The 25,811-nt window shown below is 41.4% G+C and overlaps 1 protein-coding gene across 6 annotated transcripts in view; it reads left to right on the forward strand.

Annotated features, from left to right (window-relative positions):
* Window positions 1–3,830: 3,830 nt before the first annotated feature.
* FARP1 (FERM, ARH/RhoGEF and pleckstrin domain protein 1) overlaps window positions 3,831–25,811 on the forward strand; it is a 245,227-nt gene continuing 223,246 nt past the window's right edge. For all 6 annotated transcript variants that reach the window (XM_054974922.1, XM_054974926.1, XM_054974923.1 and 3 more), the window contains exon 1: window positions 3,831–4,106. The gene's annotated coding sequence lies outside the window, so the exon portion shown is untranslated. The remainder of the gene's footprint in view (window positions 4,107–25,811) is intronic.

Raw genomic sequence — 25,811 nt, forward strand, 5'->3', positions numbered from 1 at the left:
AAAATATTACAACTGACAATATGGTTTAATGATGCTCAGAATTCTCTGCTAAATGTAGTGGCTTCACTCTGGTTCTGTTCAGACATCACAGTATGTGATATATAATGATAGATAAGGCAGAGTAGGTGGTTTGTTTGTATTTTGGACAGTGGCATTCAGGTCACATTTCCTCCCACACTAGATCATATTCTAAACGGCTGTCTGTAAATTTCCATTCTGCTCGTCCATGAATGCTTCTCTTCATCAATCAGGACCTATTTAAGAGGACAGTCAGCTAACCACACGTGGTGTAAAACAAACTCTTCCAAGTATTTTAAAATTGCAGACACTCAAGAAATGTCTTTTTGACAGGCAGGCCCTTCCTCTTTAGCAAGTAAGTATGAATCCCATGTTTCTTGTTGGCCCAGGACAACTTTGAGGGTTGTGTTTGACTATCAATACTGACTCCAACTTTTTCTAATTACAGGAAGGGACAAAAGGTCAATGAAAATTTATTTATTTACTTATATATTTATTTTATTTTTAACCCGCCCTCCCCACAAGCGGGCTCAGGGCAAGGTACAACATTGATTGAAATACAACTTAAAATCAATTATAAAAGTATAAAATACTGTGCCCCTTTCAGGGCAACCAGCAGGAGTGGACTCTCCATACCCCTTGTAGAGGGAGACGGGTGGAAGGCTCGGCAACGATGGACTAAAATTAGCCTCCACCATATGCCTGGTGGAACATCTCTGTCTTAGAGGCCCGCCTACATGATACAAGATCCTGGTGGGCCCAAGTGTCCTCAGACAGAGTTCCACCAGGTTGGGGCCATTTGCTGAGTGTATCATTATGGTCTACCTGTATACTAACCACTCTACTTTGGGCCATTCGCCTTCCGATTCTATGGAGTCTTTATTATGAAATATTTAAAATGGTTATTCTGTATCTTAATCTTTTCTACAGAAATATCCAGAATTGTTTTTTGTTTATCTTGATAGGCATTTGATTTTGTCTTGTATTGTTGCTATGGCTTTCAGTTACTGCATTATTTATTTATTTCCCACTGGGATTTAAAGTGGATTACTCAGAGTAAGTCAATGCAACCAACAGGATGGGACACCAATAAACAATGCAATAGTATTTGGATTGTAGAAATCTGGAACAGAACTGAAGCAATGCACAAGTAGCTAGACAAAACAAAAAATGACATAGTAGGAGCCTACATATACCAATGGACTATATGAACTATATACATCAGCTATTAGTATAGATCACAGTCATTAACACTTTACTCAGGTATTTTTCAAATCTGTTTCATTACAGGACATCCCTATTATCTGTGTAGAAATGCTTTTGAATAATAATAACATTCAATTTATATACTGCCCTTCAGGACCATTTAATGCCCACTCAGAGCAGTTTACAAAGTATGTTGTTATTCAGTTTTGCAGAAAGCCAGGATGGTGGAAGCATCCCTCTCGTCACGCAGACCATTCTATAAAGTGGGGGCCACAGTGGAGAATATGCACGTGCAAACAGTTGTTGATTTTCCCCATTTACAGGTTGGCGCCTGTAGAAGGCCCTGCTCAGATGAGTGAAGCCGCTGAGTAAAGCCCACAGACTGGAGGAACTAAGACTATGGTGGGCTTTCTATGTGAAAGGCATCACCTTAACTTTGAGCAAATGCAAAACTAGCAATTTATTGCTTGAATAAAAGGAAAACAAATTTGTAGATTTAGAGTAATCAAAGACTATCACACTTTGCTGGAAAGAAGAAACATGAGTGCACTGGAGAGTGTGAAGTAAGAGTGTGTTTTACCCTCAAAACACAAAAGTGTGGAACATAGAGAGGTGAAGTTGATTGGGAGTAGGGTATGGCTGGAAAAACAGGGAATGCTACTTCTTCATATAATGTGTATTATTAATGTTCAGAGGCAATATTCTTCTGACTGCCACATTCTGTGGCCAAAGAAGGGAGAGAGAAGGCTATTGCCTTTTGGAAAACAGCATGTAATCTTCGTCTTATCTAGCATAATTTTAGGCTGCAAAACAGATTTGGTTTTCAGTCAGTCTTCATGCAGCATGGCACTATCATATTGGCAGGACACACTGAAGGCAAGATGGGAGAGCTGCAGGTGCCAAACCCAAAACAACCCCACCCCAAAAGTATATTTCTAGGTATTGAGAATATAAGTGATTGCAATCATCTGCAAAGTGTTGTGACATTATGCACGAAGTCTTCCAGATCTGTGTGCCTGCGTTCAAGCTATGTTTTGAAGTGGAAAACTCCAACATTGCCTACAGTGGAGGAATGGCGGATAAAAGTTTTGGAGTTTGCATCCATGGCAAAACTTACTTCACTGAAGACAGTTACATTTTTGACTGAATAGAAACTGTTTATAGACTTTTTACATGAAATGGATAATAAGAACTTGATGACATCCGGATTTATGGATTAAGAATCATGAACAATAGAAAAAAAGAGGGCTTTTATGTTTAACTTGGAATAAGTGAGACTCTGAATATGGTCCATATTTGTAGCGGAGAAAATTGGAACTCAATCTGTGGTTTAGTTTTAGGGGTTTTTTTCTTTTCTCTTTTTACTTGTTTATGTATTGTTAGTGTCCTCTTTTCAGAATGTTGTTTTTTTATCTTCTGTGTTTGTTGTCTATAGCTTTTATGTTATTGTTTACAGTCTAAATAAAGAAAAATTCCATGCCAAAAAAAAAGTTTCCTCTCCCTCCCGGTGGATTTGTAATTGATAAATATGGTACAGAAATGGTGAGGAGCACAAGGTATCAGATATACAGCAGTGGCGCTGAACAGCTCTGGGCCTCCATGCCCAGCTGGGAGATGGCCCGCGAATAGCTCTCTTGAGCCCCATGGTGACAGGACAGAACTGTTTAAAATGGATAGCCGTGTTGATTTATAGCGTTAAGAGCAAGAGTTGGGTCCTGTAGCACCTTAAAGACATCTGATGGAGGGAGTTCTGACTCTTGAAAGCTCATACCTTGGAAATCTAGTTGGTCTTTAAGGTGCCACTGGACCAGGATAGAACTGAAATCAAAATACATCTGAAATAAAATGTATTCTGAGAAGCTTTTAAGTGCACACACCCGCCCCAGAAAAGGGATAGGGCTCCCTATTGTATTCATTGTAGGGACCAAGTTGATTCAACTGTCCACATTCTTTTTAGCTGCCCTCAATTTACTCCATAATCAATATATTACTTCCTGGACTGAATACAGAATATTTCGGAACAGCAGAAACTTAAAGCTCTTGATGTCAGGCAAGATTTAAAAATATTCATGTGATCTAGCCATATTTATCTATGGAGTTTATAAATTACTTATAAAAGACTTGAGGTATAATTTGTAAGTTACAGAGACAGGAAGGCTAGGGCTCCTCCGCAAGTCTCTTAATGCCCCCCTCGCGCCCCTCCATGTGCCCTTATGCGGGTACTCTGAGGGCGCCTCCTTTGTCTAAGCTGGGCTGGGTTTGATTCCCGTTGGCCTCCCCGGCCGTTCTTCAGAGCAGACCCTCCGGCCACTTTCTTGGCGTCGCCCCCCACCTGAGACCCGGCCTGGCCCGTGTTGGCCAGAAGGCAAGGCGGGGGCACTTGCTTCGGCCCCGGCTCCTCTCCCCGGCTTCGCCCGGCCCGGCCCGGCCCGGCCGCGGCTGCGCCGTGTTACTCCGCCGGGGGAAGGCGGGGGGCTGTGCCGCGAAGGGCAGGGCGCGAGTGCGGACGCTGGAGGGGGCTGTTCGCCGCCGCGGCTGCCATCTCCGCCTTCCCTGCAGGCGGGGGCCGGGCCGGGAGTGGGAGGAGAAGGCAGGCGGCGGCGAGGCAGGCAAGCGGCGGCGGCGTCCGGTTCCCGCGGCTCGGGTCAGCGGGGCTCTTCGGGCCGAGGTTCCCGTCCCCTTGGCAAGCGAGCGCGCTCCGGCCATGGCGCCCAGGCTCCCGCCGCCCCCCCTTCGCTCCCGCCGCCGCCCTTCCCCCGCGCCCGCCTCCGTCCCCTGGAGCCGTTAATGGCTCGGACCCCCCTCCCCGGCGGCCCCAGCCCGACTCGATCGCCCGCCGCCGAAGCGAGCCACGGCAACCCCAGAGCAGCGCAGCGCGCACGGTGAGGGGGCGCACGCCCGGGAACAATGGGAAGCGGGGCTGGGGGTGGCGCCCGCCGGCCGGGCGGAGGGGGCGGCTCCCGGGGGCCGGGTGGGCGTGTGGCGCGGAGATCGTCGCCGGCAGGGCAAGGCGGTGAGGAGTCCTGTTGGATGCGGAGGGGGAGGCTTCTCGATGGGGTGAGATTCAGTCCCGGGAAGACCGAGGCGGGTGGGATTCTGCGGGCGGCGTTCACACCCCCACCCACGCACCCCCCGACTTTCGCGTGACGCGCGACCCCACCCCCGGCGCAGTTTCTCCATTGCTACTTCCCGAAGTTGGTGCCTTTTGTGTCTTGGCTGGCTTGGAAGTTGTCCGGGCAAAGGGCAGTCGATGCCGCCCCCTTCGGACTTCTCTTTCCCCGCCCCTTCGCGGTAGATCTCGGCTGGGGGGCGGGGGAGGTTGGAACTCCCCTCTGCGAGTCCTTCCCAGGTTTGTCCCCTGCCTGTGCCCAGGCCTCCTTGCACTAATCCCGGCTGATCTCTTCTTCTCGCCCGCCGCCTCGCTTGCTTGCTTCGCTCCCGTGCGCGCTTCAAGCAGGGCGGACTGCGCACAAAGAAGCGCCTCGGACGGATAGACGGGGCGGGAGGAGACTGTTCTTGGTCCTCGTCTGGAACCGTTTAACGTCAAACGGTCGAATCCCACTAGGATGGGCGGCGGGGGGGGGCGGATAGGGAGGTCTCGTTCAGAAATAACTCTGCCCTGTTTCAGCCGGCAGAGCTGGGCTGCCGTCAAGGGAATGAGACAGCTCTGGCCCCTCGCTTCGTGATTTGATTGCCCCAGAAGAGCGTAGTCTGCTTGAAAGCGAGGAGAACTTTTCTGTAGGATTGTGTCCCGCGGTGGGTGGGTAGGCTCTGCCCTTCCCGGGACCCTCCCTCTCCCTGACAGCTTTTATCCAGCCGCCCCTTTCAAAGAAGGGCTGTTTGACATACGCGGGGGAGGTTTCGATGGGAAGCCGCCCACATGAGCAGTGGTGGTAATAACAGGCCCGCCTGCTATCCTGCCACAAGCCGGAGGAATCCTCTGCAACCTGAGCCGGAGAGGGGGAAGTTAGTGCAGAAGAGAATCCAGATAGCGAAGAGGCCCTTGTGTAGCGCGCTGGCTGCGTTTAGAACCTCGCAGGCGTGAAGGCTTTGTGCGCCGACTGCAGATGCGTACCTGTGCCTTCCGTGCCGCACCACGCACCTCTTCCTTCACAAAGAAAGGCACCTTGCAGAAGCACATGGGGTATGCTTTGTCCTAGGGAGCCCTTTGTCAAAGGGCCCTCTCTCCCCCAGGAAGGAACTTTGCACATGCTGAGTCTTCTCCGGGCCCTCTTGCAGATCAAAAGGGCACACAAGTTGAGACTGCTGCTGAGAGCGTTGCATTTATGGCAGGGGGGAGAAGCTGGGGAGGGGCGTGGCTCAGTGGAAGAGCATCGGCTTTCCGTGTAGAAAGTCCCTGGTTTAATCCCTGAAATCTCCAGTGAAAAGGATCAGGTAGCAGTGATGTGAAAAGTCTGTACCTCAGACCTTGGAGAACTGTTTCCAGTCAGAGTGGACAATATTGACCTCAGCAGACCAAAGGGCTGGCTTAGTTAGTATAAAGAGCTTCATGCGTGTGCGTGTGTGTGTGTGTGTGTGCGTGTGTGTGTGTGGGGCCCATGTGGTTTTGCACAGTATTGTGCCTCCAGGAGAAACGTTTTTATTTTATAAAATTGCTTTTCTCCCTTTATTTGTGTCACGTTGATAAATCGACACCTTGGTCAGTCCAACGTTTGTGCATGTGGTGTATTAGCTAGGCAAATGTCAGTTGTACTGTTATCATAACATACCTGAACTGTTCTTGGCCTGGCTGCTAGAACTATTTTAGAAGGATGGGATTTTGCATTAGTTGTGGACCTGCTACTCTGGGGAAGTGATAGAATGAGGGAAAGCCAGCGCCCCTTAACTTGTGGTGATGGTTAACTACTTGCTGGTTTTTATTGAAGTATTTATACCCCCACATTGTGTTCTTTGAGGTTAACCAACATCCAGAAATGTCTTCAAGAAAAAAGTGAGCTATGTTTAGTATTGTCTGATACATTTCTACAGTAGGATAAGAAGAGAAAATAATGTCCAGTATTGAGTCATACTATCAGGATGTGCTGATCTGTTTTATATTAATAATTACAAATATTAATATTTGCACTTTTGGTTCTTTAAAAAAATGGTACCCCAATCTTTTTGACCTTCCACGTTCTCAAAAACAGCTTATGATAACACAAACACTTTCAACAAGTTGCTTTCAGACATGTGCAAGTTGAACTGGTGGTCCTTGTCCCCATGGGCAGCTTCCATTTGGTCCAGCAGCCCTTTCTTGTTTCCACTCTACCCACCCTGCTTACAGCCATCTTGGTACTACTTCCTCAAGACTGCCTTCATTGCAACATGAGGAAGAGAACAACTGCTCATTCCCACAGAGAGGAGTTAAGCATCTCTTCTCTACTTTCTGCTTCTGGATCATGTGGGAAGATGTGTGCATCGCTAGTAAGCAACTACATTTGTGATTGCATCAGTTCCTCTTCTCCTTTCCAGGGTCAAATCCACATTCACCCATTAACCGCATGTTTATCGGATATCTTCTGTTTGCCTCCAATCCGCGATTTTTTCCTCTTCGTTCACATTCCTGCTTCCAATCCAACTTTCTTGCGCGTCCCTCCGGTTACACGGCCGCTCGAAAACCGCTTTTTTTGGCGGGACCTTTTTCCCCGCCCTTTTTTAAATTTTTTTGAGTGCACTTTTCCGTTATTTCAATCTTGCCTTATAAAGAAACATCATTGAAGATAATGATGCCTCTCTTTCCCCCACTGACAGCACTGATGGCTCTCTCCCGTTTCTTTTTTGGAAATTTGGAAGCATGTGGGAAGCTTTCGTGGGCATTTCCTATGCAGTGCCTGAATTTTACTGAAGTTTCACTTCTTGGAGTGTCATTATTTCGATATTTTGTAATTTTGATATTACAGTAATATAAAATTAAAAAAATAAAAAACAGTTAAAAAGGAAGTTTCGCGAGTCCGTTCTGAGGATGGATTCACCCCAAAATGATTTTTCAAACTACCAGATTTGATTCAGAAACAGCATAATCAATAAATCCAATGCTATGAAGTCAAAAACAGTCTTTTGCAGACTACGGAGCACTTGCAAGTTGAATCAGCCAATAGGAACTCTCAGAACGGCCGGAGAGACAGGAAGGGGGGGTGGTTTTTAAAAAAACCGCGTAAATTGCGCATTGGCCCGTTCACGGCCACCGTGAAACTCCCATTGAAAACCTGTGACCACATATTCGGGAGAAATGCGAATGAAATGCGTCTGTTTAATGAGGTAATGTGACCGGCACTCAGGAGTGCGTGGGGAATGCGGGAAACATGCGACTTAGAATGAGTAATGTGGATTCGACCCAGGTGATCTTTTTTTTTTCTGCTGGCAAAGATCCAGTTAGGATATCACCCATTTTATATCTCTTTCAGCCCATTCAAATTGGGCACTCCCTTTTAGTATCTCATTGGGCCTAGAGACTGGATGTGAACCAATTGAAATGGACTCCAGAGAAGACTGAAGTAATAATGCTTGGAAGAGTATCTATATCAGGGCACACGGGATTCTCAGTGGTGATGACACGTAGCCATATGAAGGTCTGGGGGGGAACCCCAGGAAAAATTCCTGCCCAAGTACTTTTTTCATTTTTTCCTATGAAAAACATTGGGAAATTTTGGCAAGTACTGGAAAAAAATATATAAAACATTTTCTCGTACTGAATGAGAAATCCCTTGTCTGAGGACTTCCTCAATTTTTCTAATGGAAAATTTGGGGGAAATTGGAAAATGCTGGGGATCCCAAAATGAGTGAAATGTTTTTAAAGAAGACATTTTCCTCACTCAGAATGTATAGCATGAAAAATCCTGCCTTTCTCCAATTTTTTTCAATGGAAGAATTGGGAAATTTTGGAGAACAGGAAAAAAAATCTCTGATTTCCTTTTCTGTTTGGTATGAATGAAATGACCTTGGTATGAATGAAAAAACCTTGTAGTATCATTATGTAAGACACTAAACAATCTACATTATTAGATAATGATATCTTATACATACTATAGGCTTGCTAGTGACATTTACAAGATTTTTTTGATGCAAATAATTTTGGTATCAATATGCTGTAATGTATATGATTTTAATGCATAATTTAATTGTTCAGTCGTTTTCAGGGTTATGAATTTTCACTTGATACCCAAATATCCTGGTAGTTTTACCTCTTGTAATTGTATGAGAATGTTTCTGTCCAAATAATATGTTTTCTTTTGTTTACCGCAGAAATTGTTTTCTAGCTCTCAAATGGGAAAATTTGAGATGCATTTACTGTTTGTAGACTAGGATGCCGTAAACTGAAGACATTAATATTTTTGAATCTCATATATATGCTAAACAGTATAATTTTATGTATTAAGTTATAAATGATGCATTTTTAAATTGCTAAATCAGTAAAAGAAGTTTAGGCTTGCTAGAAAAGTAAGCAGCGCATATATTTTAATTTTTCCTCGTTTATTTCTGGAAAAGTGACCAAACCCCCATTTTTCCCCCTTGTGGTTTCAGAATTGCCAGAAATTTTTATCTCCAGTTGCCGCCGCCCTGTGATTGGCCTGTGTTTTCAGACAAACGGGTCTTCAGCAGCCTGCTCTTTGACAATGCTGTACCTTTTTCTGCTTGTTAAGAACTGACATAGGGTGTATTGCTGTCTTCTAATCTTCTAGGCACGATTCACAACTCTAAAGTATGTGTGAAAGACCACTTCATATTACATGCTTAGGTGTATACCTAAGTTAATAGTAATAATAATAACATTAAATTTAAGTTGTTTTAAGAGTGTGCCTAATAATGGAAGACTAAGATGAATACATGTTTGTAAACATGTATCATAGGAGCATACTGGTTAGGGACCTGTGATAGCAACCATTTCTACCGTTTTGTCCCTTTTTATCATTGCCCCTGTCAACTTGGGCCTGTTCACACAGCGAGGATCCACTAAGATCTCCATTTCCAGTGATTGTCCCACCACTTTGTTGTTCAGCTTCCCCGAAGATCTGCTAAAGTCAGAAACTACCCTCCAGCTCCCCTAAATTATTGCAAGTTCTTTCAATTTGAGGCTGACTTTTCATGGCCAAAAGTGCAATATATAAGAGGTGTGTGTTTGCTGAAACAAAACATAAGCAATTTGACATGACATATTAAATGACATGGAAACTCCCTAGTAGCAACGTATTTACAGAAGCAGGCAGTATGCAGTAGCATAGTCTACTATCCCTGCCTCTATACCAAAGCATCTGTTTTATACCAGTTCCTTACAGCACAGCCTTATTATCTGTGTAAAAAAGCCCTCTTGAATAATTTGGTTTTGCATAGTTTGCAGAAAGCAAAGAAAGTAGGAGCTTTTCTGACCTCTTCAGGCAGGCCATCCCATGAGGTGGGAGCCACAACAGAGAATGTGTGTATACAGACAGCTGTTGATTTTGCCCATTTGCAGGGTGGTACCTGTAAATTGTTTTAAGTTTGTTAAAAAGTACTGTAAAAACATCAGTCTCATGTAAAATACTTTGTGTGAAACTCTAGGACATCAGGCAGAGGTGTTCCACAGCCCTACTACCTGTGTGTGTTATGTGCCGTCAAGTCGTCTCCGACCTATGGCGACCGTATGAATGAAAGACCTCCAAAACGTTCTATCTTTAACAGACCTGCTCAGATCCTGCAAACTGGAGGACGTGGATTCTTTTATTGAGTCCAGCCGTCTTGTTTTAGGCCTCTTTTCCTGCTGCCTTCCACTTTTCCTAGCATTATTGACTTTTCCAGAGAATCTTGTCTTCTCATGATGTGACCAAAGTATGATAGCTTTAGTCTTGTCATTTTAGCTTCTAAGGAGAATTCAGGCTTGATTTGATCTAATACCCACTTATTTGCCTTTTTGGCTGTCCATGATATCCGCAAAACTCTACTACCTGAATTCCTTTTAAATGAGAGATGCTGAAGATTGGATCTGGGGTCACCTGAAAGCAAAATGTATGTTCTCCTACTGGAGAGAGGGCAGCATTATGTGGCAGAATATTAAAGATGGATTACTTGCTGCCCTGTTGCTCAGTGCTTAACTCTTCCTGGGACTTACAGTGAAATCCTAAGAAGATTTACTCCAGTCTAAGCCCACTGAAATCAGTGGACTTAGACTGGAGTAACTCTGTTTAGGATTTCACTGTTAGTGTACTGACCACTGGTGGTTCATTTCCTTGAAGGTTATTTTGACACTTTAATTGAGAATATGCATAGGGTTTTATGTGTAATAAGAACTGCAAGCTTTAGTCCATTTTAATTCGTGTCATTACTCAGTTATGTTTTGTGGCTCATTAAAATTTGCCCTCAGTAAACTTTTTGATAGATATGCAATAATCGAAGAGCTTGCCACCCTGCTGGTTGGATGTACTATATCTTCCTCCATGATTAAAAATCGATGAGAGAGACTGGCAGTTGACTCTTCATTCAAGATCTATCCAAAGTTATCAAATAGGTCTTAGAAGACAAAATGAAAGTCAAAGTAATTAAAAACCAAGAACCCCAGGGGTTGAAAAGAGATGATGAAAGTAAAATCATATCACTACCTCTTTTCAACGTGGGCCTTTCACAACAGTGATGGGTTTTGAGTGTTCAGTTTTGCTGCCATTTTGGTTGTCTGTGCTACTGGAAGTGAGGCTGTTTCATATGATCATTTCTTTCACGGCAGACTATTTGCTTTTATTTATTACGTTTGATACCCTCTCATGCATAAAAGAAATTTGTTCTTCTCCCCACCCTCGGCTGATTAACATCACTGTAATTGCAATGGACATATGGGTGTTAAGGAAGTTTTTATTAATATTGTTTGTCTGGGATGTTAGAATATTTATGAGCATTTCACAATGTCACAACAGCTTAGTCATTGGTAAGGTAGAGTTGGCAGGCAACAAAAAAAAGCCATTTTAAACTAAGTATAAATCTAATGCAGCTAAAGTTGAGTATCTAATTGTGAATTGCTCCAGCAAAGCAAAACCCTTCCTGAAAATTTGAAAATTCAATATTCATTAGAGTAGGAATTTCAGACTATGGAATATTGAGAGAGAATTTTGGAAAAAAAATTTCTACACTGGCAGAGGGAATCTGTTAGAATTTAGATTTGTGAGATGGGTTTTGGATTTTTAGAGGCCCCCTCCTTCTTGTATATTTTAAAATATGATTCCAAAGAAATGAAATGTTTGGGAAAGGGAATGGAAGATTTCACTTTTTGTAGAGGATACAGAAAGGGAAAAAAAACGTTTCTCATAATAGTGTAATTTTCCAAGCTTACTAACATTTATCTCATCGTAATGCATTGTCCTGGGTTCTGGGAAGCGGTGTCACTTCCGGGAGTGACGGCACTTCCGGAAGTGACGTCATCATGCATTTCCAGGAGTGTGCGTGATAATAGAGAGTTCCACCACCTCTTTTCCCAGAAAAAAAGCCCTGAAAACCATTTGAGTTACAGCTATGAAGACATAAGAACACCTATATGTTGATGAATATATTGATGAAAGCCTTCTGTGATTTGGACACAGCTATCTATTCCTAGCATAAAACTGGAATAACCATAACTGATATTTTAACTTATACAAATAACCATAAGTGATATATTTAACTAACACTGAACCAATCTGCATTCAAAAGCTGGGAACCATAACAATGTCAATCAACTTCAGTCAACAAAAGAATGAAAGCAACACAAGCACACACATAGCCCCACCCACCCCCTGAAAAGAAAGCAGAATGAACTCAAAGCAGCTTAACCCCCTCTGGAGAGCCGGCCCCAGCAGCTCTGCTGGCACTTGCTCTCTCTCTCTCTCTCTCTCTCTCTCTCTCTCTCTCTCTCTCTCTCTCTCTCTCTCTCTCTCTCTCTCTCTCTCTCAAGAAAGCAGAATGAACTCAAAGCAGCTAAGCCTCCTTTGCAGAGCCCACAGGGCCGAAGGAGGAAGGAATCACACAGGCAGATTCTAGAGCTGACGAGACGCCATTCCGGAGCATTCCCTCTCAAAAAAAGCCCTGGTTCTTTTGGGAATTTTACAAAAACAACTTAGTTGATTGTTTACAGTATGTATATTTATTCGTTGGAAAGGTGGCATCTTCAATTATTTAATAACTTTTCAGCTTTCAGTAATAGGTACAAGTTTGGTAGCAATTTCCAAAAATCCGAAGTTCCCTCAGTTTGTAAAATATAGGCAGAGTAATTTTTTTAAAAAAGATTTATTTTTCTTGGCATATTTATAGCTGAAGCAAGTTATATTAAATGTGAAGCGTGTTCGTATCATGATCTATTTTTCCAAGACTTTCCCCCCCCTAAGTAGATTGATCTCTGGAGAATGAAGAGAGAGCAGTTCAGTGTTTCATTTTCTAGGTACATAGAAGAATTCTCCTTGTAACACATCCAATATATATCTTTGAGACACTGTTGATACTGGAGTTAATCCAATCTGACTAATGTTCTTATGTTGTGTTTTAACAATCCTTCCAAACTCTTCTGCTAATATGTTGCTCCTTGGAGTGGGCTCATGTTCAAAATCTAAGCCTGCTACTGAAAAGGTAGAAAACATTTTGGCTTTACCATTGGTCTTATTGACTCAATTTAACATTGCATCACATTGATATTCTGACAAACCATGGTTTTTAAGGGTTTTTTTTTTTACTGTGGTTTGAATTAGCAAGCTGGCTAATTCATCTCCTGTTTTTCAGAAGCCCTTTGCCATGTTCAGTTGGGTGGGTGGGTGCTACTCTTTGGAGGATGGGGGGCCAAACAGCTACAGAAAACTAGTTGGGCAGGTTCTTTGTGTCTAACCGTACTAAACAGTACATTCCCTCGGCTTCCCTTTCCGTTGAATGCAGCATCAGCATACGTTTCTGTACATTATTTTCTAGCACTGGGCTTTAAGCAGCAGTGGGGAAGTCTGTTCTACATTTATACAACAAAGTTAGTGTTTGGTAAGATACATTTGGGGGGTGGGTGGGTCTGTCTTTGAGCTAGAGGTAACCGGCTTTTTGAAAAAAAGAAACTTGGAAGCAGCAGGCAAGAGAACCTGCATAATACGTCATTGTTCAAAAGTTACTGCCTGTAACTAAGTAGGTTTTAAAAAATAACACAGACCTATAAATCCTAGCAAGTTATTCCCTTTACTATAGGAGAATAATATATTCCAGAAGAATTTAAAGCAGCTAATCCAGAGACTAAATGAAAAAGGCAGTTAAAGGAAATAGACAGAATAGATGTTTTAATGTGTCAGGAATAATTTTAGCTACTTACAAGTACAGCTTCGATTGTAGGGAAATAAGTTGAAACCTTAGAAGAATCCGAAAGAGAGCAGTGAAGGTTAGGAGTCTGTCATTCTTTGGCTGCCGTAGCACCAGTTGAATTGCCGTGCTTTGACATTACTTTTCAGATACTGAACACCTTCGTGGATTGCTAAGGAAGCCCTCTGCTTTAGAGGATTTTGAGTTGTCTGACCATGTTCCTCATTCTAATTCCGGTCTCTTGCATTGACACTTTGGTTGTTATAAAAAATGTCAGACCAGATTTTAAAAAAAATTCTCCCTTTTCAATTTCCATTTTTCTTTCATTTGGCTGTGCCTGTGTTGCTACTTCCTTCATCTCTGTGTGCACTTTCTGTAGACGATTTGAGATACCTGTCTGTTCCAGGTGGACTTTCTCTCCCCCAAGGTGTCCTAGGCTGAAGGGCTGGCTTAGCGTGAGAACTACGAGTCACAGCGTTTAAATACTATTCTTGCTATCTCAGGATAGTACAGAGGCTGTTGCTTCTTTATATCCATGGCTCGCTGTTTATGACTTTGGTTGTGAATACAGTAATTAAGAAGTAGCATCATATTCAGCTTCAGGTTCAAAAAGTGCTTAAATAAAACATTATGGTCTGCTCCTGGAGTAGTCATTTCCATGCACTACACTGCCCTTTTAATTTAGTCAGGATATTTGTTAGGCAAAGGCAATCTTTTTGTCTGTTTCAATGCAATTGTGACAAGGTGTATAGCTGCTCCTGCAGTAAAGCGTAGCTTTTGTTTCCAGTTTATGAGGTCTACTCTCAAGCATGTCTAGAGAAAAGGCTAATCGGAAAAAGACTCTTAGAGACAAGCTCCACTCCCCTTGGGAGTAGAAATCAGTAGCGCTTTGTACAAGGGAGAAAGAGAAAAGAACACAACTTTCAAAGTTGGCTGCTGAATTTCTGCCATTATTCTCCCTTTACCCACACTCCCAGTTGTGATGTCCCCTCCTCCTAGCTTTTACACACCCCTTTAATCTGCCAGTCATTGTGGCTAACGAGTGATAAAATGCATTTTCCCATTGCCTTTAGCATATTTAAAACCAGGGTTATTTTTTTGTGATGGTACTCACCAGGGCTTTTTTTCTGGGAAAAGAGGTGGTGGAACTCAGTGGGTTGCCCTCAGAGAAAATGGTCACCTGGTTGGTGGCTCCGCCCCCTGATCTCCAGACAGAGGGGAGTTTAGATTGCCCTCCACGCCATGGCTCAGAGGGCAATCTAAACTCCCCTCTGTCTGGAGATCAGGGGGCAGGGCCACCAACCATGTGACCATTTTCAAGAGGTTCCGGAACTCTGTTCCACTGCATTCCAGCTGAAAAAAGCCCTGGTACTCACCACTACGGAGTAACTGCAACAAGGGGAGGGGGGGTTTCCAAATCTTGATGGCGTAATTGGTGGAAATTGGTGCAGCAAGTACTGGCACTTTACACACACCAAAAACACCACTTATCATTGCAACAAAAATTAAAATGCCATGCTTATCCAGAATATGTAGCTGTCCTTCATGTGTCTAGTCTCAAATAACCCACTTGGCAAAACCTCCAAAACAAACAATAACAAGATACTCTGCTTGGCTAGCCTGATGACTCTGGATGGCTAAAGTTGGAGTGGTTGGGGAACACGCCCAGTTAAAATATTAGAATACTGAACATGAAAATAAATATTGTAATAAATTCCAAAGTCCTCTGTGAATCTCCTCTCTTCTGTCAACGCATACAGTTTGTTTTTGAGTGAAGGTAGTGCTTAGGTGCTATGGCCCAGATGAAACTGCCCTGGTTTGAAGTATGCATGTATAGTCATGGTTTCTTAAATTTCAATGGTGTTTAGGGGGCCCAGATTGCAGCCAAAGTCTCAAGACAGCTGGAAGTAATTGTTCTTAATTCTTCAGCCTTGTTTTGTATAATATGCAGTGTTTATTTTTCTATTATTGAGGAAGCCTATTGATATCTTTCATGCTCCTGGGAGGCTGTAGTTTGAGCATGCTGTTTTATGCATTCTTCATTGTGTATCTGCAGTACTGTAATTCTGTTATAAATCTTGACTAAGCACAGATTATACACACATTCCCACACATCCATGTGTATAGAGCCAGTCTACTTTACGTACAGGGTTTTAAAAAAATGTTTTTAATTTTTATTATTTATTATTTAATTCATCTATACTCTGCCTTTTCACTTTTGGCTGGGATATAAAGGCTCAGGAATCTGCTTTCCTGTTTGCGTCTGAAAATGAGAGGTCTGGCTCTGGAAAGCTCACACTCTGTCTCTAAAGGGCTGCTGGACTCCTGCTGTTCTGTGGCTAACCATCAAAAACTGCCTTTTCATAGGCAAATGTATTACATGGACTGATGAAGGGATCTTTGACTCTCAAAAGCATCTACCAGAAAATCTTAGGTCTTTGAGGTGCTCCTGGACTCAGATCCTGCTATATGAACTGAGTGAGTGTAGATTTTGACCAAAGCAAAAAATCACAAGCTTTGCCTTTAAGTGAAGATAGAGAGGCAATGTTCTTCACCACAAAAACATGGAATGTGATCTGAAGCATGAGAGTGCGGCAAAAGCTGGCTAAATTTCATTGACGTGATAGTCTGCAGTGGCTGATTTTCGCTCCAGTTCAAAAATTTTCAGCAAACGGTTGTGCAGAACTGCCGTTGCTTATATTTGTAATCTCATGGTTGACGCATTCCTGGGTTGTGTGCAAACATAAATAATGGAGTTGTTGGTCAAGAAAGGAAATGTATTCTGTGAATCATCTTTCAGTAGGGTTCTTGGTCTGGTCCCTCTCTGTGGGGTATTTGGGGTTCATGATGTTCTGTACATTTTGTTTTCGGGCAAGTTGGGAAAAGTTGCTTGCCAGTGTATTAGAATAAAGAAGTCCTGTTTAAGAGTTTAGTCACATTTGCAGAGTGTTTTGTTCATTGTGCAGTGGGAAATGGGTACTTTGAAGGATACGAAAGGAATACTTCTGCTGTGGATATAATCTGTTGTATGCATAAATGAAGGCTTCTCGTGAGCTGCCTTTTCTACCTGGATGGTATTCTAAGCTGTTTTAGCGCTTTATAGTGTAGTGGGAATACTACATAACTCACTCTTGAAACCTGGATTAATAATTCTTGATGTAGCGTTGCACTGACATTGCCTGTAATCCAAAATCAATGTATAAAATGTATTCTGCTGTAGGGAAGCTCCATATTATTCTCCACAGAGAATGACTGTCTCAGTTGAGAAGCAAAAACAGTAATTGTTTGACCTTTGAGTACCCCAAATGGTTTTGGGATTGTTCAGGTTTCTCATAAATGTGAGCTGATTTTAAAAAGAGTGTTTTATGTGGTTTACACACTCACTCATACACACGGTTTTTGTTCTTTCTCAAACTATCTCTTAAACAGTGCTAAATTAGTACAGTACAGTGTTTGAAAGTTGGCAAAAGTTACTGTGCAGGCTGGTTGACATCTTTTCTGGTGGTGTTGAAAATACATTTATGGTCAAGATGGAGCTTGAACTTGATATGTAGACTGTTGTCATGCATGTCCATGCCAATATTTTGGTCTTCAGTGGGAAGATAATACATTAGAAGCAAACTAATAAATGTATAAACAGAATGTGGAACTGGAATGTGGAAAGAAAGTCTTTAGTTAAGTACGTTTTTATCCCTGCCTTCCTACAAGAAGTTCAAAGTGTCTTACACTGGTTTTCCCTCAACCATTTTAACATTTTTAACGACCCTGTGAAGTAGGTTTGGCCAAGAGAGAGAGAGAGAGCAACAACCCAAACCACCAACATTTGCAAACCATTGTTAGTTATTTATGAGGCATAGCTTTTATCTTCTTTAAAATGTGTTTTTATGTGGAACCCAGAAACTGCTTTTCCCCTAAGTTTACTGGGTTTTATAGCAGTTTCCCCATTTTTTTTTAACTTGGATCATAATATGATTATCCCAGGGGAAATTGTATTTCAACAAAATTGAATTATTTAGTTGCGATTCAGGTATGATTTTAAAGAAATGGCAGTTTAGGATTTTGGAACCCAGGGCTATACTGTCTTTCAAGTCACAGGGCTGTACTTAATACAAAATAAAAAGCATCTGCACAGTGTTTGCCTGAAGATTGCTGCTTCTTTTTGACAAATGCTAATGGAAGGCTAGAAAAGATTCTTATGGAGCAGAGACTGTCTAGGATTTCTTGATCTGATCAGTTAACTCAGCTGTGAAAATGTTAGGACACAAACACATGACCTGCTTGAAAGGGAAGCTGTCTTCAGGAATTAAATCCTGGCATGCTAGAAAGGGTATAACTCTCTCTGTGGAGTCTTCTGACCAGTTGTCATGTTATTAATTCTAAATGCTGCACCATGTGAATCAGACCTTAAAAATGTAAGGTGGGCAGAAAACATGGGATTGGAAGTACAACGAATACTGAGGTCTGTATTCTTTCTTTTAGTTTCCAGACCTTCCCGAACATTTCCCACTCTTCTCCTCTATTATACATTTTTTAAAAAATCCAAATCTTGAGTATTTGTTTGAGACTTGTGGTTTTGGTATGTTTATAAGTAATGCTGTTTGTAGCATTATATCTGTGTTTGGGATATAAACTTCTCAGAGTTTTCAGAATACTGAAATATGCCTGATATTTTTTAAAGGCGGTGATCATTGTAAAAAGCTGACAGACAAGAGGCTGTCCTGCCTCTGAAAGGGAAAACAGCTACTCAGCTGTTTCATCTCTTGAGTCTATGGGGGTTCTGCCCCAGCACCCAGTCAACTTTCAGAGAGAGGGTGGAATGTTGGAGGGAAACACAGCAGCAGTTCAGTTTAGGGCTGCCTCAGTGAAAGAGTGGACGGTTGCATGTATAGCTCTGCCTGATATTGTGGTTGAGTGGTTTAGCTCCACCTCTGGATGAGGACAGTGCTGTGAGGACTGTATGGTAGGGTTGCCAGGTCCCTCTAGTCTCCTGCTGGGAGGTTTGGGACCTGCACTTGCCTTTCCCAGCTCCTGTTTAAATCTTCAAGCGTGCATGCTCTGGTGGCAGCATGATGATGTCACTTCAGGAAGTGATGTCACCACACCATGCGCATGGTGGCGTCATTTCCATAAGTGACGTTGTCACACCAGCTGCGAGAGTGCTCCTGCACTCCACACGGCTCTGATTCAGCTGGTTTGGAGCCTAAATCGGCCTCAAACGGAGCGCAGGGACACTCCCACAGCCGGTGCGATGACAGCATTTATGGAATTGACATCGTTGTGCCGGGGGGGAGCTCGCACACAGTGTGCGCTCTGAGGTGACTACCGATGGTGGGCAAGCTCCAGGAGTTTGTTATCTCCCGCTGATCACTGGGCAATCAGCAGACAAGGGGGCAAATCCGCCGGGCACCTGGGAACCGTACTGTCTGGTGATGAGCAGCCTTCATTCCTTTTGGTCTGACTCTTGGGAAAGGGCAAGCTGGTGTGAGTAGGGTTGCCAGATGAGGTCTGGAATAATATTGGACCCTGGGAAGGGGGGAACACACCCACCGGCACACCCATTGTACCACACAGTTGCAGGAGGCCAGCTGGGGGCCCAGTTCCAGGCTGAACAACAAGAATTAGCAAGTAAAATCAAAAGAACAAACTAGCAAAATAACAGCAGAAAACTTGTATCAAGTGTCAAGATAATCACATCCACCATCACCAAATGGACAATCTTCTAGCGGTCTTGAAAAATGGGATGGGGCCAAATACTCTTTCCAGGTAGGAAGTTCCAAAATCTTTGTACCAAGGAGGTCATGTAACATATGACCACCAGGTGAACTGCCAATTGTAGTAGAATACTGAGCAATGCCTCTCTGACACATCTCAGTGTATTATTAGGCTCATGTTTGAGGAAGTGATTCTGAAGAAACCAGAGCCAGTTACTATCTGCATGTTGATGGCTCTGCATCCCAAACCTCCTGGTTTCCCCTTCCTGTTTTTGAAGATGTTAAACAGAGTAGAAATAAATTAGAGCCTTTGTGGCATCTCAAAGGCCAGCTAGAAGAGTAGCAGTCTTCTCAAACACCTCTTTTTGAACTCTGTCTTCCAGGAAGAACCAGTATCTGTGCAACGTGCTTCCTCACAATGCCACACTAGATAAGCCATCGAAGAGTATTACCATGGCGAATGGCACTGAAAGATGCTGTGTGAGGGATTGAAGAGTACTAATAGAGATGCTAAAACCGTATCAGAAAGTAGATCGAGAAAGATACCATGTGCTTCATCATCTTGGCCAAGAAAGGAATATTGAAGACTGGTTTATCTAGGCTGAACGATTCCAGGATTTTCATTTTCCAGGAAAATTTGTAAGGTGGTCCCCTTAAATGCTGCATGGACCACTCCCTTGATTAATGAGGCAGTCACGACCTTGCTGTCCACCTGATCATCTCCCTTCCCTCACTGCTTGCCAGTTGTTGGCCTCACTTATCCACTGATCTCGCCCACATCCTCAGGTTGCACAGTTGGAAGTGTGTCCACTAAAATTAGGCAAGCTGTACCTCTGGAGTCAACCTTTGCGCTCACTGGAGTGTCGTATAAGTGATTTAATCTGTGAAATGTTTAGCAGACTGATAATAATGGATCCTTTGAGATTACCACCTGTCAGAATTCAATGGTGTATCTCCAGTTTTTAGACATTCTTAAGATTTGTCTGGATTTGTAAGCATTACCACTTGAAAGTTCACTAAATTTTGCCTGTTCTTTAACATATACAACCTTTTTTCTCCATGTTTCTGTAAAGTCAAACATGTTTTATTTTAGGAAATCCTAGTTAATAGTCACGAAATTGTTCCTCTCTTCAACCATGATCTTTTTGTTGAAACTTTGTAATGATGTCCTTGGAGCTCATATTCTCCAAATACTTGTGGTGTCTGTTAACATGTCTCACTTCCCACTCCCTCATAAATATTTGCTGGAAACCTTCTGTTCTTGTCTGGTGACTTCATTCTGAATGCTTCATCACACAATATGTAGTATTGGGGGCATTTTAGCCTTTGATTTTTAAACCACATGTTTGGTCTATTGCCCTCCTGGAAAGGCTTGTATTGTCATTCATTTTTAATCTGAATAATTCTCCTTTTTTCAGATTGTGGACTTCAGTGCTTTTCCCCTCAGCGATTCATTATATCCCTTCTTTAAAGCTTTTAGGAACATTTATTAACTTTTACTTAGAAAACAATTGGTCTCCTTTATTCTTTCATCTTTCTCTTCATTCTATCAAATGTGACTAGTACAGAGTCAATACATTTTATAGCAGTGATTTACCTTTATAAAACTGGCCTTTTAGATTAAAGACTAGGGCATTATGTTGATAGTGGAGCACAGAGGAGGAAGTATGAACAGTGTAGTGTTTGTGCTGAAGTTTGTAGAACAGCCTTTGTGTACTGAGATGTTTGCAAACTGGTCTGCCACTTTTATATAGTAGTTAATTTACTGTTTATGAGAGCTTTTGAGAGCTTTTGGCTAAGTTTAGCTGTACAAAAAGGAGTTCCAAACTATGGAAAAGATGTTATCAACAGGATTTCTCACCTGGAAGACAAGGGTAGCTTTCTGGATTCTAATAAGCAAAATGTAAATTGTGGCAGTTAAAAACTTTATGCTATTTTTAAAAGGTTTCGTAGTGAGCAGGCCTTTGACAGATACTCTTGAACTGAAAAACTATTTTGGCAGCCTGTGCAACTCCCAACAAGTTATAGACAGCTTTGTATGCTACCATTTGCGGCAAAAATGTTTCTTTCCCACGGCATTACTGTGTGGTATCTGAGAACTGAATAAGGATATTGTGTGTTCCTTTTTAAAAAATCATGTTTCTTGGTGCCATTCACCATCCATGCATGAATTTTGGATTTCCTCCCCATGTCAGACTTTGACGGGAACATATAAAGGCTGCCTCTTGTGTAGACCTTAGCAAGTATATACCACTCACACTGGCTTATGAATGGGAGAGATTTTTTTATTTATTTAAAACAGTTTTATGCCACATTTCTATTGAGTTAAGGTCCCAAAGATAGCAAACAATCAAAACCATTAAAGCAAGCTTCAAAAATATATACACACGAAGGCAAATAAAACAATTAAAATAAAAAATGCCACATCTTGCTGTTTATGTCTTTGGTCGTGGAAACAGTAATAAAGAAGAAGAAATGACACACATTGATGAGAAGAAGGATCAGTGAGGAAATGCCAAATGAAACAGAAACGTCTTCATCCGCTGGTGAAAGGTAATGATAGGGACAAACGAATCTCCCTGCAGAGGGAATGCCATAATTTTGGTGCCACTGCCAAGATGGCCCTTTCTCAGGTTGCTACCCATCCAGCCTCAGATAGCTGGGGCACCCAAAGCAGGTGCCTGAAAATGACTGAAGCGATTGGGCTCATATCGAGAGTAGCTGCTCGTTAAGGTAGGGGGAATTAGGGAGATGGGAATTATTATGATGCAAAGAAGGGATACTACAAGGCAGGAGGATTAGGTTAGAGCAGAGTTTCCTCGAAGATAAATCCCACCTCCTCTAATGAGAAAACTGTAGAAACCAAAGGTGAAGATTAGTGATGCATCTTTACTATAAACAAGGTTCGCAGGGTTGAATTCCTGCCATGCCTGTAGAACCAACTCCTTTCCTCCCCTTTTCTATTTCTGGTCAGTTTCCTCATTGCTGACTTGTCTTTTTGTCATGTGTGTTTTTGTGTGTGTGCGCGCATGTGCATGCACAGCATTCTCCTTTTAAAAAATCATCCTCAACTTCTTGAACTTGGCATGTGTATGAACCTGTTGATCTATGTATTGGTGGGAGAGCCTTGGTCATCCTTTTTTTCTGTAGTTCTCTCTCAATTTTTTTCTTCTCATTGGTTTCTCTCATAGGTACTCTCTCCAGAATCTGTCCCTGAAGTAGAATCATGTTGCTTAGCAATAGCTATTGATGTCACTGGCATAATATATGCATTGCTAAAGATTTATCCTTCTGCTGTGTGCTATGTACACACCCTTTCCCCTTTTAAGTTTCTGTATATTCACTTGGCTGGCAATCTTTTGGTCCCAACCTGCTCTTCTGCTTGTGAAAAAGAGACATTTTAGTTTGAATTCGAATTAATCATCCAAAGATATATGCATATCTTGGAGAGACCCATGCATGCATGTAGCAGGAGTTTGATTTGTTGTTTCCATACCAGCAGTACATACATTGTGGTGCTAAATTTTAAAAATAGAGTAACTCTTAGTAACATCACAAATAACAAGTGAAACTCAACATACATGCACAGTTGTTCTGTCCTACATCTTTAGATCACAGACTTAAAAGTGCAATCCTATGTAGAGTTACTCCAGTCTGAGCTCATTGAGTGACTCTGCATAGATTGCACTGTAAATTACATTCTCTATAAAGTGGTAGCCAATATATCAATCTCTGCTGTCTCCCCATCCCGCTGCCCCTCCATCTGTATTATTTGGTGCATCAGGTTGTGTTCAGCTCCTATCTTCCGGCTGGTCCGTAAATCCCCACTTTCAGGGTTCAGAATGTAAAGGCTGATTATGGCATGGAAATGAAGAGCCTGAGTAGATTTTGTTAAGACGTGAGGAAATACAGCTTCTGCGCTCTAGCTATCTCTGCCCCTTTCTGTAGTGCTTGGATGTCCTGGCTCTTCTCCTGCCATTTTTACAGCCTCAAGCTGTGTGGAAACTATTATTTCAGATGTAAGATTTCTTGAAATTCTGGAGCTGTGGGGAAAACTTTTCTGGAAGAAATAAATGGGAATTCTGACAAAAATTGAACTAGATGTAATACTTTCTTATCAAACCTAACCTTATTTTATTGCTCTGTCAGCATAAACTGCATCATATATAATGTAGCATGCACAATTATACTATTTGGCATATTTATGAACTATAATATTATAAATGCCTTTTCTAAAAGTATATAGTATACGTATAGTATACTATAGAAGTATAAATATAGTAATAATACCCAGTGCTAAACTGCTGCACCCTACGTTACCTTAGCACATGTATCTTAATTTTTGCCACCAGAAAGGCAGTAAAAAATAAAGGTTGAAAACAGAAAACAAATTTTGCAGTAAACAAAAGACAAGTGTATTATTTAGGCAGAAAAGTTGCTTATAGGAACATAATTGAATACTGAGTTCAGTGTTTTCCATATTAAAATTTTTACTAGTGTGTTGTCATACTGCATGAAATGTGAATAAAATTAGTCACCCTTAAATAATAATATATCCTTGGAAATGTATTGCATATGTCTACAGTATAGACAGGAACTATCATTATCTAATGCTGTAATATAAAAACCTTTTTTCTACACATTTGGAGTGAGCTTGTTTTAAAAACATCTCATGCATTTCAAAAGAGAAAATATGTCTCAAGAGGGTTTTTTTAAAAAAACTTTCAGAAATTTCCAGACCTTCACATTGCTGATACTATGTGCTTAATTCCCTGAAACGATATTCATATGGTATTTGGATAGCCTCTGAATAGAAATACTATATTTACTCGTAAATTCGTAATGTATGTTTCAGTGTTTGTTGTATTTGTTAGCTTACATAGAAAGTTCATACATTTATAGTATAACTTAAAAGTGAAGCAATATACCTATTTTTCAGCAAGCCATCAATCACTATCAAGAATTGATATGATTTGGGCATCTAAAGAATTAGCTATATGGACAAAGGACGTGGAAATTATGCCAAGAATAAGCTCAGACCATAATCCTATTCTATGGAGATTTGGAATGGGACGTAAAAAAATAAGATGGAGAATAAATGAAGACCTTCTTCAAAATCAGAGTAACTTGAATGTTTTTCAAAAAGAAACAAAATACTTTATTCAGTACAATGTGGATCAAGGGGTGCCAATCCAGAAGGTGTGGGACGCATATAAAGCAGTCATTCGGGGAGTATTGATCGATTTAAATGCAAGAGACAAGAAAAATAAGGAAATGAAATTAAAGGAGCTACAAGGAAAAATTGTCCAAAAAGAGCAGCAATTAAAGAAAAGACCAGGAAAAAAGAAATTGCAACAGGAGATAAAAATTTTACAAGAACAAATAAAAGCAATGGAAAACAGAGAGTTGGAATGGGAGTTAAAAAGATTAAAGCAGAAGTCTTTTGATGGAGCCAACAAACCTGGAAGATACTTAGCATGGCAAATGAAAAAAGAGAGAGAGAGAAAATTAATAAGTAAAATTGTGGAAGATGGGAAAGAATTGATAGACCAACCTGCAATAAGTAGAGCATTTTATAAATTTTATACCAAACTGTACCAGAAAAAACCTGTGGACATCAATTTGATTGATGAATATATTCAGAATATAAATTTGCCAATTGTACCGAATAAATTGAAAGAGAGATTAAATGCTAAAATTACAGAACTGGAAATTACCGAGGCAATACAAGCAACAAAGTTGGGAAAGGCACCAGGACCAGATGGAATATCTGCCAAGTTTTATAAGATGATGGCGAAAGATTTGGCACCATTGTTGCAGAAGGTAATGAATGGAATACTGGAAGGAAAAGGATTGCCAGATACGTGGAATGAAGCAAATATTACATTGATACCAAAAGAGGAGCAATATTTATTGAATGTGAAAAATTATCGACCAATATCTCTAACAAATAACGATTATAAAATTTTTGCTAAGATATTGGCAGAAAGACTAAAAGGTTGGTTGATGGAATTTGTGGCAAAAGAACAAGCAGGTTTTTTACCAGATAGACAAATTAAAGACAATTTGAGAGTGGTAATAAATACAATAGAATACTATGAACAACATCCGGGGAAGGAGGTTGGCTTTTTCTTTGTGGATGCAGAGAAGGCCTTTGATAATTTGAACTGGGATTTTTTGTTTGCAGTTATGGAAAAGATGCAGATGGGCAAGGAATTTATACAAGCAGTGAAAGCAATATACAAAGACCAATGTGCAGCAGTTGTGGTAAATAACGAGTTATCAAAAAGGCTGGAGATAAGAAAAGGTACAAGACAAGGTTGCCCACTATCGCCTTTGTTGTTTGTGATGGTACTAGAAATCTTATTAAGACAGATACGGGAAGATGACAATATAAGAGGAATGAAAATTAAAGGTTTTTCATATAAAGTAAGAGCATTTGCTGACGATATGATGGTTATAATTGAAGATCCAATTCAAAACATGCCAAAGCTGTTAAATAAAATAAAAGAATTAGGTGACCTTGCCGGGTTCTATATCAACAGAAGCAAATCTAAGTTGTTATGTAAAAATATGACCAAGCAAAACCAGCAAGAACTAATGGTGAAAATAAATTGC

The sequence above is a fragment of the Eublepharis macularius genome, chromosome 3 (assembly GCF_028583425.1).
Source record: "Eublepharis macularius isolate TG4126 chromosome 3, MPM_Emac_v1.0, whole genome shotgun sequence".
In the NCBI taxonomy this organism is placed as follows: Eukaryota; Metazoa; Chordata; class Lepidosauria; order Squamata; family Eublepharidae; genus Eublepharis; species Eublepharis macularius.